We start from the raw sequence: 15,098 nt of genomic DNA, 5'->3' as shown, positions 1-15,098 counted from the left end.
GGGCTAAAGAAACATCTATTTAGTCTCTTCACTTTTTTGATTAGGACTTGGGCAACAGAGGTAGAAAAATAATTTAGCAAAGGTATCAATGGATCTATTTATGCTTTAATGATGAAGCACTACATCATTCAGGTAAGTTGATAATGTGGCACCTGGTCTTAATGACCAAAATGAATTTTCCAACAGATTTTCCCTGACTCAATTGACTTTTTTTTTCTCTTTCTTTTTTTAACCTAAATTAGATGACTTAAGCCTTATTAAAATAGTCAATTCTCTATTTAACTGAATTCCTCTCACTTAGTCCCTAGCTTGGGGAGACTAATGGGCTTGAAGCTAAAATTGAGTAATAGGCAGTCCAGAATTGTGGATTCCTTTTCCAGGAGCTCTCTCTTCTTTGTGTGTTTCTTTTATTTTCCTTAAGGCAACTTTTTCAGGTGAAGGGTTAAAATCTTAGCTTCTTGACTCATTCATTGTTAGTACCACTCCACTTCCTGCTCCTCTATTTGCATAACTACTGAGTTTGAGGATGCTGTCTGTGCAACAGAGAAAGTCTTCTCATCTGATTGAATCTTAGATCACAAAAGAGAACTGAAAGACCAGCTGAGTCAGCCTTGTCATTTTACAGAGAAAGACTCTGAACCGCACAGAGGTGAAATGATTTACCCAGGTTCACACAGCTAGTTGGCAACGCCAGAAGGAATTGAACCCAGGCCTAGGATTCCCAGACCAGTCACTGCTTTTTCCACCACACTATGGTGCCCTTACAGCTTGCTGAACATTTCATTTTAGTGAATGTATAAGACACCACAAGGAAAATGTCACCCCAAGAGCTCTCAATTACTTTTAAATCCTTGAGAGTAAGCTGAGAAGCAGAGGAGAAAAGTAGATAAAGAGCCATCGCTACAGTCTAAAAGACCTGCTTTCAAATCCTACTTCAGACACAGACTGACTGTGAGATCCTGGGCAAGTCACTTAACCCCTCATTGCCCCAGGCAGCCCTCTAAGACTATCAATTTCAGAGCAGTTGCTGAAACACTTTGGTAGAAGGAATTTCCTCAGGGGGAATTCTTTACACTAGTGAAATCATACCCTTACAGATCCAGACCAAGAAAAAAAAAAAAGGAAGCTATAAGGTTTTAAAGTTACTTTATCCCACAAGGTGACTTTTCCAAAAATAGCTCTATCAGAAACTGAGGCATTTGAGAGTTAGCTAAGATTTTTTTGCCCTCTTACTACATAGAATAAAATAAGGGAGGGAAAATAACTTCTTAGATGGGGCCCTACCTAAGTAAACTACCTAAAGCCTTCTTTATAAATGGGGAAAAGAAAGAAAGAAATCACATTCAAGCAGAATTTTGCTCTGGATCCATATGTACTTAAATATATATATATGTGTGTGTATATGTGTGTGTGTGTGTGTGTGTGTACACGTATGTATGTTTTAAAATCTGGGGAATTTGAACATAAAGAAATCATCAAAGTATGGGCTAGTCAGAATTGTTGGGGGGAACTTCTGACCTAGATGGGGAGGAGGGAGGGGACTAGCTCACCCAAAGAACTGGAGGCTAATTATGAATCTTGTAAAATAAAGAGATTTATTAGGAGATAGGAATACATGGCCTGGGGACACACAGATCACTATTGTGACTGTCCCACTTGAGTCCCAGAAGACCTGGTTTTTTGTAGGTTTCTAAAACAAAGGGGAGTGAATTACAAATCAGTAAGATATGCAGTACCCATCCATATCTTTCATTATCATCTTGCAGACCTCCGAATTGCTTATCATCTTACCAGGGTCATGCTCAGCTACACCTTATTCCTTAGTTGGGAGGCAGAGCTGTTTTTCCCTTGGTGAAGTCTAAGGATTCCATGGAGATTGGAATCTTTAGGTTTCTTGGGGTCCCACTGCATTCCCACAACAGAATGAATAACAAAAAGGATCAGAGCTCTCTCTCTCTTCCTCTCCATCTCTGTCTTTCTGTTTCTCTTTCTCTTTCTCAGTCTCCTTGATCTTCCTTCCTTTCTATTTTGCAAATATTGCATAATAAAGGCAAAACCTTTAGCTTTAGTTAGCTTCATTTGCTTGCAAATTAAGAAAGTGGGCCTCCTTACCGGTCTTACACATTTGGGGGGTGGGGGGCAGGAAAGAGTCCCAGAAATGCTTTGGGGGAATACCACCTGACAATCTGATTAAACTGGCAAAGATTAAACAGGAAATATGGACATTTTTCTGACCCCAAATCAGAGAGTTGTCTGGCAATCTGGACCTTGACTCATCAACAGAGAAATGGTGCTAATAAAAGAATTCAGACTTAATCTTAACCTGGGGCTTTCTCCCCCTTTCTAGATGTGGGACTCCAAAAGAGAATCATCCAGTTCTTAGAGAAGGAGGCTCTCCAGCCCCCAATATCTTTTTTTTTTGAGGCAATTGGGGTTAAGTGACTTGCCCAGGGTCACACAGCTAGTAAGTGTGTAAAGTGTCTAAGGTTGGATTTGAACTCAGGTCCTCCTGAATCGAGGGCCAGTGCTCTATCCACTGCTCCACCTAGCTGCTCCTCCCCAATATCTTAATATAGAGGTTTTCAAAATGTGGTTCATAGATTCACTCTGAGGTTCCTGAGACCCCTTTAGGGGTTCTACGAGTTTAAAAATTTTAATAATAATACTAAGAAATTATTTGCCTATTAAAATATCCCTCCATTTCCCAAACTACATATCTATGTGAGGCTGGATTTTCTACATATACTTTAATCAAAATAATATCTTGTAATAGATTCAATGCAGAAGCAGATATGAAAATCTTGAATATCAAGCCAGACATTGAAGAGATTTGAGAAAAAAATATGTAAAAACAAACAAACAAAAAAAACAACAATGCTACTCTGCTTACTCTTCTTTAAAATCAAAAGTTTTTAAATTAAAATGTTAGTTATATTAGTGTATAATTGGTTTGTTGTTGTTATTTCAAATGAATCAATTAATATTATTAAACCATATTAATTTCTAATCTAGTCAATATCAATATGCATAACCCACATAAACAAAAGCTCTTTGGAATCTTCAATAGTTAATCAAGAAACATTTATTAAGCACCTACTATTTGCCAGGCACTGTACTCTGTATTGAGGGCTCCAAAAAGAGGGAAAAGACAATCCTGCTTTTAAGAAGTTGACAGTCTAATGAGTGTGATAACATGCAAAAAATATGTGTCATATACATTATAAATAATCAACAAAGGGAAGGTGTTAGAATTAAAGAGGCACAGGAAAGGCTTTCTGTAAGAGGTAGGCTTGTAACCAGGATTGGAAAGAAGCCAAGAAAGCCAGGAGGCAGAGATGAAGAAGGAAAGTATTCCTAGAGTGGGGTCAGCCAGTGAAAATGCACAGAGCTTGGGGCAGCTAGGTGGCACAGTGGATAAAGCACCAGCCCTGGATTCAGGAGGACCTGAGTTCAAATCCAGCCTCAGACACTTGACACTTACTAGCTGTGTGACCCTGGGCAAGTCACTTGACCCTCATTACCCCACAAAAAAAAAAAAAAGAAAAAAAAGGGAAAATGCACAGAGCTGGAGTGTGGAGTCTCTTATTCAGAGACTAGAAAGGAGGCCAATGTATCACAAAGTAGCTAGGAGGTGGGAGTAGGAAAGGTATAGGACTACTGGAAAGGTAGGAAGAGCCTGCTTATAAAGGTTTTTAAAAGTTTAAAAAAACATATTTCCTATTTGATTTTGGAAGTGATGAAGTGATGATGCTGGAGTTTAATGAGCAGGTCAGACTTCTACTTTAGGAAGATCCGATTGACAGGTGAGTGATAGACTGGAGTAGGCAGACTTGGAAGGCCAACCAATGAGTTATTGCTATAGGCTTGAGGTGATGAGGGCCCACCCCAGGGTGATGGCAGTGTGAGGAGAAGGGGGCATAACTGAGAGATGTTATGATGGTAAAATCAAAAGGAGTTAGCAACCACTGAATATGGAAATCAGAGTAGGGAGTCAGGGATGATACCTAGTTATGAGTGGCTAGGAAGATGGTAGTAACCTTAAACAGTAATCAGGAACTTGGGTAGAGGAGGAAGGGAGAGGGAACGAGAATATGCATTTAAATTGTACCCACTATGTTCCAAGTACTTTCTTATAAATATATTGTTTTATCCTTACAACAACCCTGCAAGATAGCTGCTATCGTTATCTCCATTTAATAGTTGAGGAAACTGAGGCAAACAGAGATTAAGTGGCTTCCCTGGGATCACACAGCTAGCATGTGTCTGAGGCTAGATCTGAACTCAGGACTTGCTGATTCCAGGCCTAGTGCCCTACCGGCTATCTCTGAAACTATGAAGAGGGGAAATGGGGGGTGGGGGGTAAAGAGGAAGAAATGGGAGATAATGATGAGTTGAGAGTGTAAAGGGGTCTTGAGACCAATAAGTCTTAGAACCACTGTCTTAACAAATGAACAAAGAGAGCAGCAGAACATATCAAAGAGGAGTTTGATGATCAGGAAGCCAGCAGAGATACCCAGCAGTGGAAAAGTGATGGAGAATGGAAACGTGACACCCAGCAGTGAAGGGCACAATTATATCACCAGAGGACACTACAGTCTCTGTAGCATCAAAAATGTCAGTTGTCCCAGATAAATGTGCATCCTGGCAATCTATTCTACATGTTTGCCCTGGCCACAGGATCCTAATATATGTACCCTCCATGTGAGCACCTCAGTCACATGGATTCTTGGAGAGGCCCCTTCGAGTCCCCATGTGTTTGTTACTTGTACATGTGCCTTTATTCTCTTTGTTTTCTACTTGTAGGCCTTGGTGTGGTAGGTGACCTGTCAAAGGGCATTTCCTTTGTTTCCTTAGGGTGCTATCGAACTGAATGTCCACTGTTTTAAAATAATGTATTTTCTGGCTGACTGGTAAAAATAAACACATCCTGAGGCCTCATGAGCTATAGTTTTGAGTGAGTGCTTTCCCATAGAAAATCTTGAACCAGGAATAGATTTTCTTGGGAATCATATGTGGATGGGGGGGAAGTAGGTGCTAGAGGAAAGACAAAAAGTAATGTAAGGGGCTCAGAATCACCCTAGATCCATATAACCAACTTTCTAAAGTTTAAAACCTTCACAGGTTCTTGGTAGGTTCAGTTCCCTAAGCATATAGCACTCAGGCCATGCTGGGAGTGAAGCAAAATGTTAAGATGTGGTTTAAAAAAATCACCTTCATTTGGCCAACAGTTGGAAGGGGTGAGGGAGCTACACAAGCAATTTTTATTCTGTAAAGCTGTTAACCTGTCTTGACCATCAACTTCTGAGTCTATCTGAAAAAAGTAAATATTTCCAGTAGCCAATCTGGTTATTTGTTGCCATTAGGATGGAAGCCAATAATCATCTGCAACCAACAGTTAACAAACATCATTCATTTCAGTTTTATTGGTCTCTTGTAGCTCCCACCAAAGTGATTTGTGCTCATCAAAATTTGAACTCCCCCAAAAGACTGTATATTGGTTTTAAACAAAGTGAGTATAATTCTCCTACCTATAGGTTTATTAAAATTCTCTACAGAAAAATTGTTATCACTCATCTCTGTGCAGACATTCAACTCCATTCCCACAATGCCTAGGAAATGGAGACACTGAACTCCTAATGGGAATTGTGTGGGGGGTTGGGGGAGAAGAATAGTCCTTAGCCTCTCCCTGTCACATCTCAGAGAGCTTGTGTCAGCACTAATGCCACTAAATGGACCCAGTGATTTTCTGCTCAGGCCAAAAGGAGAATATGGGAGGGGAACTGAAGAGAGGCTTTTTTTCCCCTGTGACTGTTGAACCTGTTTTCCCTGGTGCATTGGAGACAATCAAGCTCAATGAAAGCAGCCCTTGGCAAACATCAGTTGTCTGGAGCTTAGGCCTATTACTCAGTTTTTGATTAAAATATTTATATTCCTGTCTCTGGAAATCATGCACCAAAATAGAGTAATGATCAATTTGTTCTTCCAAAAGCCAAACCTCTTCGTGTAATAGAATAATTAATGATTAGACAACTTATTAGGATAATGAGTAAGTTTCAAATGTTGATTTTAAGCTACCAAGTTCATGACAAATCAAACACAATTAGTTTATTTCCTTTTAGATCAGCCTGAGCACCTTCTTTGTATTCTGAACACAGCCCTTTCTTGAAGCCATAAGTCCATCTCTATGGCATATACTAGATATGTATATTCATATGAATCCATGCACAATTACTGACATATTAGAACTATTTACATTCAGTTGAAAAGGAAAAAAAAATCCACAGTATTTAAAATAGGATCTAATGACCATCTAAGAAATTGCTTACACAGGGGCCTTTATGGAAATGTACATGGGCACATGTATACACACAGGCATAGATCACTTAAGGGTCTGGTCTCCCCTTGTTGCATGAATGTACCTCCTGTATCTTCCATTAGCATTAATGTGTGTTACATATGCAAAGCAAGGAGAGAACAGGCCCCTTCAGTGATTAATAACAACAATGTTTTCCTGCTTGGTTGGTGTATTCTTCCTGGGAAAGGCTTATGCTGTCTAGTTAGGCTGAGCTGCTGGATGTACCTTATATAAGAAAGCATGTTCTATGTTCTAGACATGCAATTAATTCTTCATTGACTGTTTATAGATCATTTAGTAAGGGAACTTCTGATTGGCAGAGAGCTACATGCTCTTCAGGACACAGTTGTCATAGATCATATCAAGAGTTCAGGATGGTCTACCAACATTACAGTTTCTAAATTGAGCCATCCCTGTGTCCTAAAGCACTACAGTCTCTTTCCTGACCAATTAATACAATAACTGCCTGGTTGTTTGTCTTTGGAGGAGGGTGGGTGGGTGGGTAAAGAAGAGGATGTACATTCAGCTCATAGGAACTTCAATTAGTTGCTAGCAAAGATTTTATCCTGGTAGCAAAACCAGGGGGGAAAAATCTTTTAAATTAATTTGAAGATGCCTACATTTAGAGAATGGCATTGCTTTAACAGGGCTATGCAAATGAGTCCAATTTAGCATCTTGTATTCAGCTGGAAACCATTGCTAAATGATCAGGATAGCCAGTCACAGATATTAAAATGAATTATATCTAATCTGAATTTTAGTCACGCTACATTAACTAATAGAAAGTTATTAACATTTCAAGAGAAAAAAAGCTTTTGCCTGCAAAATTAACAGTGGCTGAGATGTGACCTGTGAGCCATGAAGCCTGATCACTGTAATGACAGTGTAATGGCATATTTACATTAAAATCTCTGCAGCTAATATGTGATTCAGAATTGGACGTTAAGTCGAGGATTATTTAGTCTGGCCTGTTGGCCTTTCTCTAAGTAGTTTTTTTTTTACTTCAATACAAATCTGAAACTTTTCATTTCATGACTATTTATGTGACCAGTTTCTACAGCTAAGTCTCTCCATCTTTACATCAGTTGCTTTATACATCCAATTTCTTCTTTCATTTTCCTCCCTTCCTTCTTTTTCAATATACTTAATGTATATGTATGTATGTATTTATATACATATATATATATATATATACCCATCTATATGCATGTGTCTGTGTATTAAATTCCAACATGTAGAACTTCAAGAAACTAGTGCTTAGTAGCAAATCAGTGGGGGAACATTTGCCTCCCTCACTTTTACTACTAATTAGCTTCAGAAGGCAGCCTGTTTTGATGTTTTCCACACTGTACGTTTAAAATACATGGCATGGAGGTTGATGTTTCAAAACAAAGCGATTTATGGTTGAAAGATGAATAATAGTGTGAACATTATTCTTATCACCATTTTATGGGAACACAGGATATATTCCTACTATCAGATATTTCCCCCCTGTGGAATAGGCGACTTGGAAGTTAAACATTCAACAATATCATTTGCATAATCTACAGCATTAATTTACCTTGTAAATTCATAGTATAGCTGTTATTTCCTCTTCTACATTAAAAAAAATAGACTCAAATAAAATGAAGGAAAGATTAAAGTCAAAGGGATAGGTCCCTGAACACAGAAGCCCCTTTTATTTATTAGTAATTATTTCAGAAGAGGTGTGAAAATGCTGTTTGGAGAGAGATGTATTTAAAGGGTCTCAAATATGTCATTTATAGACTAGGCTTTGTTTTCTGAACCTATCAAATTTATGAAAACTAGACCCTTTTCAGAATTTGAACATGAAATGAAGATGTATTTATCTTTTTTCTTTTTTTTAAAGGAAAGAGAACAAGAAGAAAATAATGAGTTCTTAGTATGCAGTTGCTTTTTGACATAAGTATTTTATTACTGTTATGTTTCAAAGATAATTTAATCCACATATTTCTAATCATGTTGAATGAAAAAAAAATACTAGTCTCTAAACTTGAATCCTTCAAACAGTTTCAGCATTTTTAATGTTTCAAATAGCTTCACAAAGGATGCTATGAAAAATGTTGCTTGGCTTCTCTTTGCCTTTACATGTAAAAAGAACTGTCTTCTGAAAGACTGTTTCTAAAAAGGAAATGATCCTATTTACTCTGGGAATCTGTAGAGAGATGCAGTTCTGCACAGACACATGTCAATCACGTTGAACATCATGATAGAAATGCCACCTCAACTCCATTTCCCAATTAGAAAAAGAGCATTAATATGGTGACATCTGTTTGACTGACATGCATCTATGCCGAATGATTGCTTTGCACATATTTGCAATAAATATAGATGCTCCATTTGCAGCAAAACCAAAGCATCATTCTATTTCTCAAATCTTTATTAAAAGACGGTCATATCATAAACTCTGATAGAAGAAATAACTAGAAATTTGATCTGATGTAATATGATGCAAATTAAGTTTAACCAGTTTGAACTTTATTTGATATTTCTGAATGCATTGCCCTACTTTAAATTTTTTCTAAGAAATGAAAAGGCTAAACCAACATTAAATGATAGCCAGTATCAAATTTCCCTTCAAAAACTGATCTCACCCCTTTTGCCATTGATGGAAAATATTTACTCTGTATTTTTGTGAAAAACACAATGAATCTCTCCAGCCATTGGCACAAATATTATTAATTTTAAAGTTTTGTTTAATAAATTGGATTACACGTGTTCATTAAAAGAGCAATCTCCCTTTGTTGTGGTTGGTGAACATTTCCGGGGATATATTTTGAACACCTTAAATATACTAGATCCCAAAAGTAAGCTTTTGTTTTTAAAAGACTTTTCTGCAAAATAAGGATTTTTTAAAAAATAGTTTTGCTAACTCGAAACCAAAAGCCTAGAGTGGCTAATTGAAATCTTATTTTAATAATGAACAAACCATATAGAGCTGCAGATTAATAACAAGTCACTTGAAAATTCTCGGATAGGTTGGTCGTTTATCTTATACAAACTTCCTGGGCTTCATCCAGGTTTTATGATGACAACAGCCTCTAGAAATGCTCCCTTGATAACTGGTGCATCACTTCATGTTGGTAGCAAGCTATTTAATATTAAAGTACAATGCACCTAAAGATTAGCCTGTCAGTGCTAAAATACACAAAAAAGCCCTCCCTCTAATATCATTATAAAACAACCAAAAAACCCAAATCTTGCCACTGTGACATGCCAACAGAAAATGATCTTTTCTACAGTTAGTTGCAAAGAGCTGGGAGAACTGATTTAGATAAAATAAGAAATTGTTCTCTGTCTCCTGAACATTGGCCCATGATCTAACCTTTATATTTAGATTTTTAAATATGTGCATAAATATCTGCCATATGAGATAGGTCCCAGCTCATCTTAGACAGCCTCCCTTTAGAATGTCATCACAATGAACACAGATTCCCATGAAACCTATCAGAAGGTAATAGAAAGTAGCTGTGGGGAAGAAAAGATAAAAGATCAAATAAATATGCCTCTCTCTGGAATGATATAGATGTGCTCCTTCCTAGAACTAAGGGGATGAACTAGATCAGTGCTTCCTAACCTGTAGGCCACACTGCTAGAGAACTTCAGAGTTATTGCCAAAAAAGGTTCACAAATCCATTTTTGTACCAACCATTGTCATTTTGATCCTTACTTAGCCCCAACAAAACGTGCAATTTGAATTGAATATATAAGAAAACACGCCTTCTTTGACTGAATAAATAATATGCCTCACATTTCCATGCATTGCAGTTTTTCTTTTTCTTTTTTTTTTTTTGTGAGGCAATTGGATGCCGTTTTTCAAATATGTGTAGATGCCTTTGTGATTAGACACCCCAAATGATCTATGATTTCCTCAGTGTGAAAAACCGACTCTGGATAATATTCCTTCAGCCAGTGCATATCATAATCCATCTATGATTAAACAGGTGAGACTTTGGCAGGTGCCTGGGATGCTGAGAGTGACTCTTCTAGGGTCCTACAGGTAGTATCTGTCAAAAAGAGGACTTGAGGCCAGGTCTTCCTACCTCTAAGTCTAGCATTCCATCCACTAGGATATTATAGTAAGAATGAATGAAATAACCAAATTGTTACCATTTCTTTTCTCAATAAATGGAGACTAATGGTACAACTATCTTGTGGTTATCCTTGAATTCTTTTTTTAATGGTCAAAAGGAGTCCAGGAACTTGAAAAGTTTGGAAATCCACTGAATTCTATGATTTCTTAAGCCATCTTACCTCTGCTGAGATAGGTATCTCTATCATTTATGTTGTTTTTCTCTATCATTTATGATGTTTTTCAAAAGAGCATAATTCATTTTAAAAGAAAGAAGTTCTTAGGGGGGGAGAAAAAAGGCAAAAAATTACATGACAACTTTATTCTATAGTTGAAAGGAATAGCAAGTTGTAGATAACAGATTTGCAGTTTTATGTACAATCTTTTTTTCTACTCTACTATTTGATGGAAATGCTTGTTTTATTTATTAAGTTCAGAATAAAATAAATATTTTTTTAGAAAAGAGAAAAGTTGTTGTGTGTCCTTATTATAGAATAGGTTGATAATCTTGACTTGTGCATGAATTTGATCTAAGTTCAACAGAGTTATGCAAAGTGGTCAGCCTCACTTTCTTCTAGAATCATAGAAGTCCAATGGCAAGAAAAAAAGTCAAGACACCCAGCGATGGCCTGGAATGGAGCATCTGTGATGTCTGTCCAAGCCCTAAGTGCTCTCCAGTGCCTGCTTCAGCTGTCTTCATGGTCATTTGAACAAATTGTTCTCATTCACCCATTTCACTGGGATCGTCTTCACAATGCTTGAAGTAAGCATCCTCCTACCTCACCAGACAGGTTTGAGACCTGTCAGTTACCCTCAACCTGCTTTAGCCTTACCCAAATGCTTTTACCAAGCTGTGACTGCTGTGCGTGCTGCAGCTCCTCGGAGCCTCGGGTGAAAATTAGGTAACAGGTGAACACCAAAGGTGGATGAGCAACCCTGAAAAGCACTCAGCTAGCCCTCACACCAGAGGTGCAAGTCCTTCTTGAATAACCCATATACTTTTTTTTTTTCTGGGCAATGAGGGTTAAGTGACTTGCCCAGGGTCACATAGCTAGTAAGTGTCAAGTGTCTGAGGCGAGATTTGAACTCAGGTCCTCCTGAATCCAGGGCTGGTGTTTTATCCATTGTGCTACCTAGCTGTCCCCAACCCATATACTTCTAAAAGAGAGAAGTTATGGCTATAAGGAAGGAAGGAAACAAACACTGTGCTAAGTATGTGTGTATGTGTGTATATTCATATATGTAAAAAGATAAAAATCTATAGCTATCTCTATATAGAGATAAATAGGAGGTTGTAGATCAGATAGATGATAGATAGATAGATAAACAGCCAGATAGATAAAACCTCATTTGATCCTCACAACAACCTTGGGAGATAAAATGCTAATATTACCCCATTTTACAGTTGAGAAAACTGAGTGAGTGACTTGCTCAGGATTACACAGCTACTGAGTATCTGAGGCCAAATATGAATTCAAGTCTTTTTTACTCTATGCCCAATGCTCCAGCCACTGTGCCACCTAGTTATTAAAATGTAGGAGAAAGAGAAAGTTGGTGAATCCATTAGAATACCATGTTTAATAATTTTCTATAATTGTATCTCCATTGGGGTCTGAGGGGAGGTGGTAGTTGAAGCCTGACATTTATTAAGCACCTATTCTGAACAAGCATTTTGCTAGGCAACGGATAACAAGACCATGTTTCTCTAAGACGCAATTCCTACTGATGGAACAGAGAATTTAAATAGAGAAGCATAACATATACCCAGACAACTATAATACACAATGAATCATGAGAGGTTCATTTTTAAAAAGGTGCTATGTGAGGTCTGAGTGGGGGAAAAGTAATCCTGGACTAGAGGTTCAGGGATAGCTTCATTTACTTCAGGCAGTCAATACTAAGAAAGTAATAGTTTTCAGTTTCAGCTTATAAAATTTTTCACTTACCAAATCATTGATTTTTCCTGAAAACTTCCCTTTACAGTTATTTTAATGAGCACCCATTAAAAGCCCCATATCTACCTTTTGATATTTCTCCTTTTCATTAAGGGTCCATTCAAATGTCACATTCTTTAAGTTTCCTGACTTTATCACCACCAACCAGATAAAAGTGATCTCATCTTTCTCAAATTTCTAACAGGTTTTATTGGAATTTTTCTTTACATTTATAATTTATTGCTTTGTATTTTAGGTATTTGTATACATCTATTGCACCTTATTGAATTATAAACTACTTGAAGGAAAAGACCTGGGCTTTATTTCATGTTTGTATCCTCAACTTTTCATGTTTTGATCAAGTTATTTCATTCATTCAATTCTCTCTTCTGAGCATCAGAAGGGCATCTCCAGATGGATGCCCAATATGTATCAATCTCAAAATACCCCCAAACAGATCTCATTCTATTTCCTAAAAACAAACAAAAAACTTTTCTCTTCTTAACATCTCTATTTATTGTTGCTAATGCCACCATTCATTCAAATTCACAAACTCAGAGTCATTCTTACCTCTTACCTCTCTTTTATCCCTCATATCCAAACATTTTCTGAGTTTTGTCAATTCCACCTCCACAATATAGATCACATCCATCCCTTTCTCTCTTCTCACAGAGATACTACACTGCTTAAGTCCCTATCACCTCCTGCCTGGATTAATGCAATTGGTCTCCCTCTATCCATGCTCTTCTGTCTCCAAAACATCCACACACAGTTGCCAAATTGATACTCCTAAAACACAGGATTGACTATGTCCCTCTCCTGATCAAGATACTCCAGGATAAAATACAATCTCCTCTGTTGGGCATCCAAGGCCTTTCACAATCTTGACTCCAACCTACCTTTCCAAGTTTATTGTTCATGACTCTCCTTAAGGCATTCTCCATTGTCACCAAACTGGCCTCTTTATTGTTCCTCATACACTTCATGCTACCTCCCATCTTCATGCCTTTGTACAATCAATAATACCTACACCCAACCTCCACTTCATGAGATCCCTGTCTTCCTTCAAGGCTCAGTTTAGGTGTGGCCTCCTGGAAGCCTAAGAGGATTCCCTAGGTGCTAATGCTCCAGTTTATTAAGTTACTTTGAATCTATTTTGTATTTAATTGTATGTACATATGCAGCTTTCTCTCTATAGAAAGTAAGCTCCTAATAAAAGGAATGCCAATCAGCACGACTAAAAGGCTTCATCTCATGCCCAGCAAATTGGCAAAGATGACAAAAGAGAGAAATAGTCAATGATGGAAAGATGGCAAAAGGATAAGCATCCTAATATACTATTAAGGAGCTTTCACTGGCCCAGCGATTAAGGAAAGCAATTTGGAAATATGTGAAGAAAATGGCTGAAATGTTCATACCCTTTCATCCCAGAGATCCCAATTTTAGTCTTCTATATGGGGGACAACAAAGACCTAAATAAAGAAAGGTCCCACATACACCAAAATAGAGTGGCACTTTTTATAGTAGCTGAAAACTAGAAACAAAGTAGAAGATCACTGAGAAATGAATGGTTAAACAGATTGCGTGGTATATGAATATAATGGGAAATTACCACACTGTATGGCATGATAACCATAGGCAATACAGAAAACCAAGGAGAGATTTGTATGAATCAATGCAAAGTGAAGAGTAACCAGGAAAACAATATACACAATTGACTATAATAATTTAAATGAAAAGAATTACAAAAACAAACCAAAAAAACCTCAGCTAAATGCTGTGAAATGAAATTACCAAGCTCAGCTCCTCAAAAGAGTTATGAGAATGCACCTTTACTTTTCATTAAAGAGGTATATTCGTGCTCACTGCAGCAGCACATATACTAAAGTTGGAACAATACAAAGAAGATTAGCATGGCCCCTGCGCAAGGATAACACACAAATTCTTGAAGGCTTCCATATTTTTTTTTTAATTAAACAAAGAGAAAGAAAGAAAAAAGAGGCATATTTTAAGTATAGAACACTGCACAGATTTTGGCCATGTTTGATGTCTTGGTTAGTTAGTTGATTTTTCCCCTCTTTTTTCTTATTTATCATAAGGGATGACGTTGAGAGAGATAAGCAATGAAGGTAATACTAAAAACAAAAGACCTCAAATTTTAATTTTGAAAAAGGGAAAGTAAGTTCCTTGAGGTCAGGGGCTCAGTTGTTGGTTTATTCATTTTTGCCTTGGGTCTCCGGTAATCAGTGCTACTGTTCTAATCCTGGCAGGTGGTATGAGTTTAATAAATGTTTGAGTGAAAAAATAAAATAAAATAAATGTTTGAGTGAATGAAGATGCAAAACAACCCAGTTTCTGCTCTCAAGGAATTTACATTACAATGAAGCTGGAGGTGGGGGGAATATTCACAGTTATGTATAATATGTCTATATGTATAAGGCTATGGGAGAAGGAGAAATTCAGACAATGTGCTGTACAAAAAATTGAGAAGGAAGAGAACATTTTTATTTGGGGAGGGGGGAGGGTAGGATGGAAGGGAATCTGATAAGGCTTAACACAGAAATGAGATAGAACCTGAGCTGAGCCTTCAAGAAAGAGAAAAATTTTAACAGGTATAAACCAGGAAGGATGAATTCCAGACGTGGGAGGTGGTTTCCCCAAATGTATGGAGGCAAAAGATGGCAGATTTGACTCAGAGGAATAGTTTTCTTGTACT

General features: G+C 37.4%; 1 non-coding gene across 1 annotated transcript; it reads left to right on the top strand.

Moving 5' to 3' along the window:
- The first annotated feature begins 14,240 nt into the window (after positions 1-14,240).
- Positions 14,241-14,347, top strand: LOC122752141. Its single transcript, XR_006355938.1, has one exon. It is a non-coding gene; the product is annotated as a U6 spliceosomal RNA (small nuclear RNA).
- The last annotated feature ends 751 nt before the right edge of the window (positions 14,348-15,098 follow it).

Source organism: Dromiciops gliroides, chromosome 3 (assembly GCF_019393635.1).
Source record: "Dromiciops gliroides isolate mDroGli1 chromosome 3, mDroGli1.pri, whole genome shotgun sequence".
Classification (NCBI taxonomy): Eukaryota; Metazoa; Chordata; class Mammalia; order Microbiotheria; family Microbiotheriidae; genus Dromiciops; species Dromiciops gliroides.
This window is presented reverse-complemented; position numbering and strand designations above follow the sequence as displayed.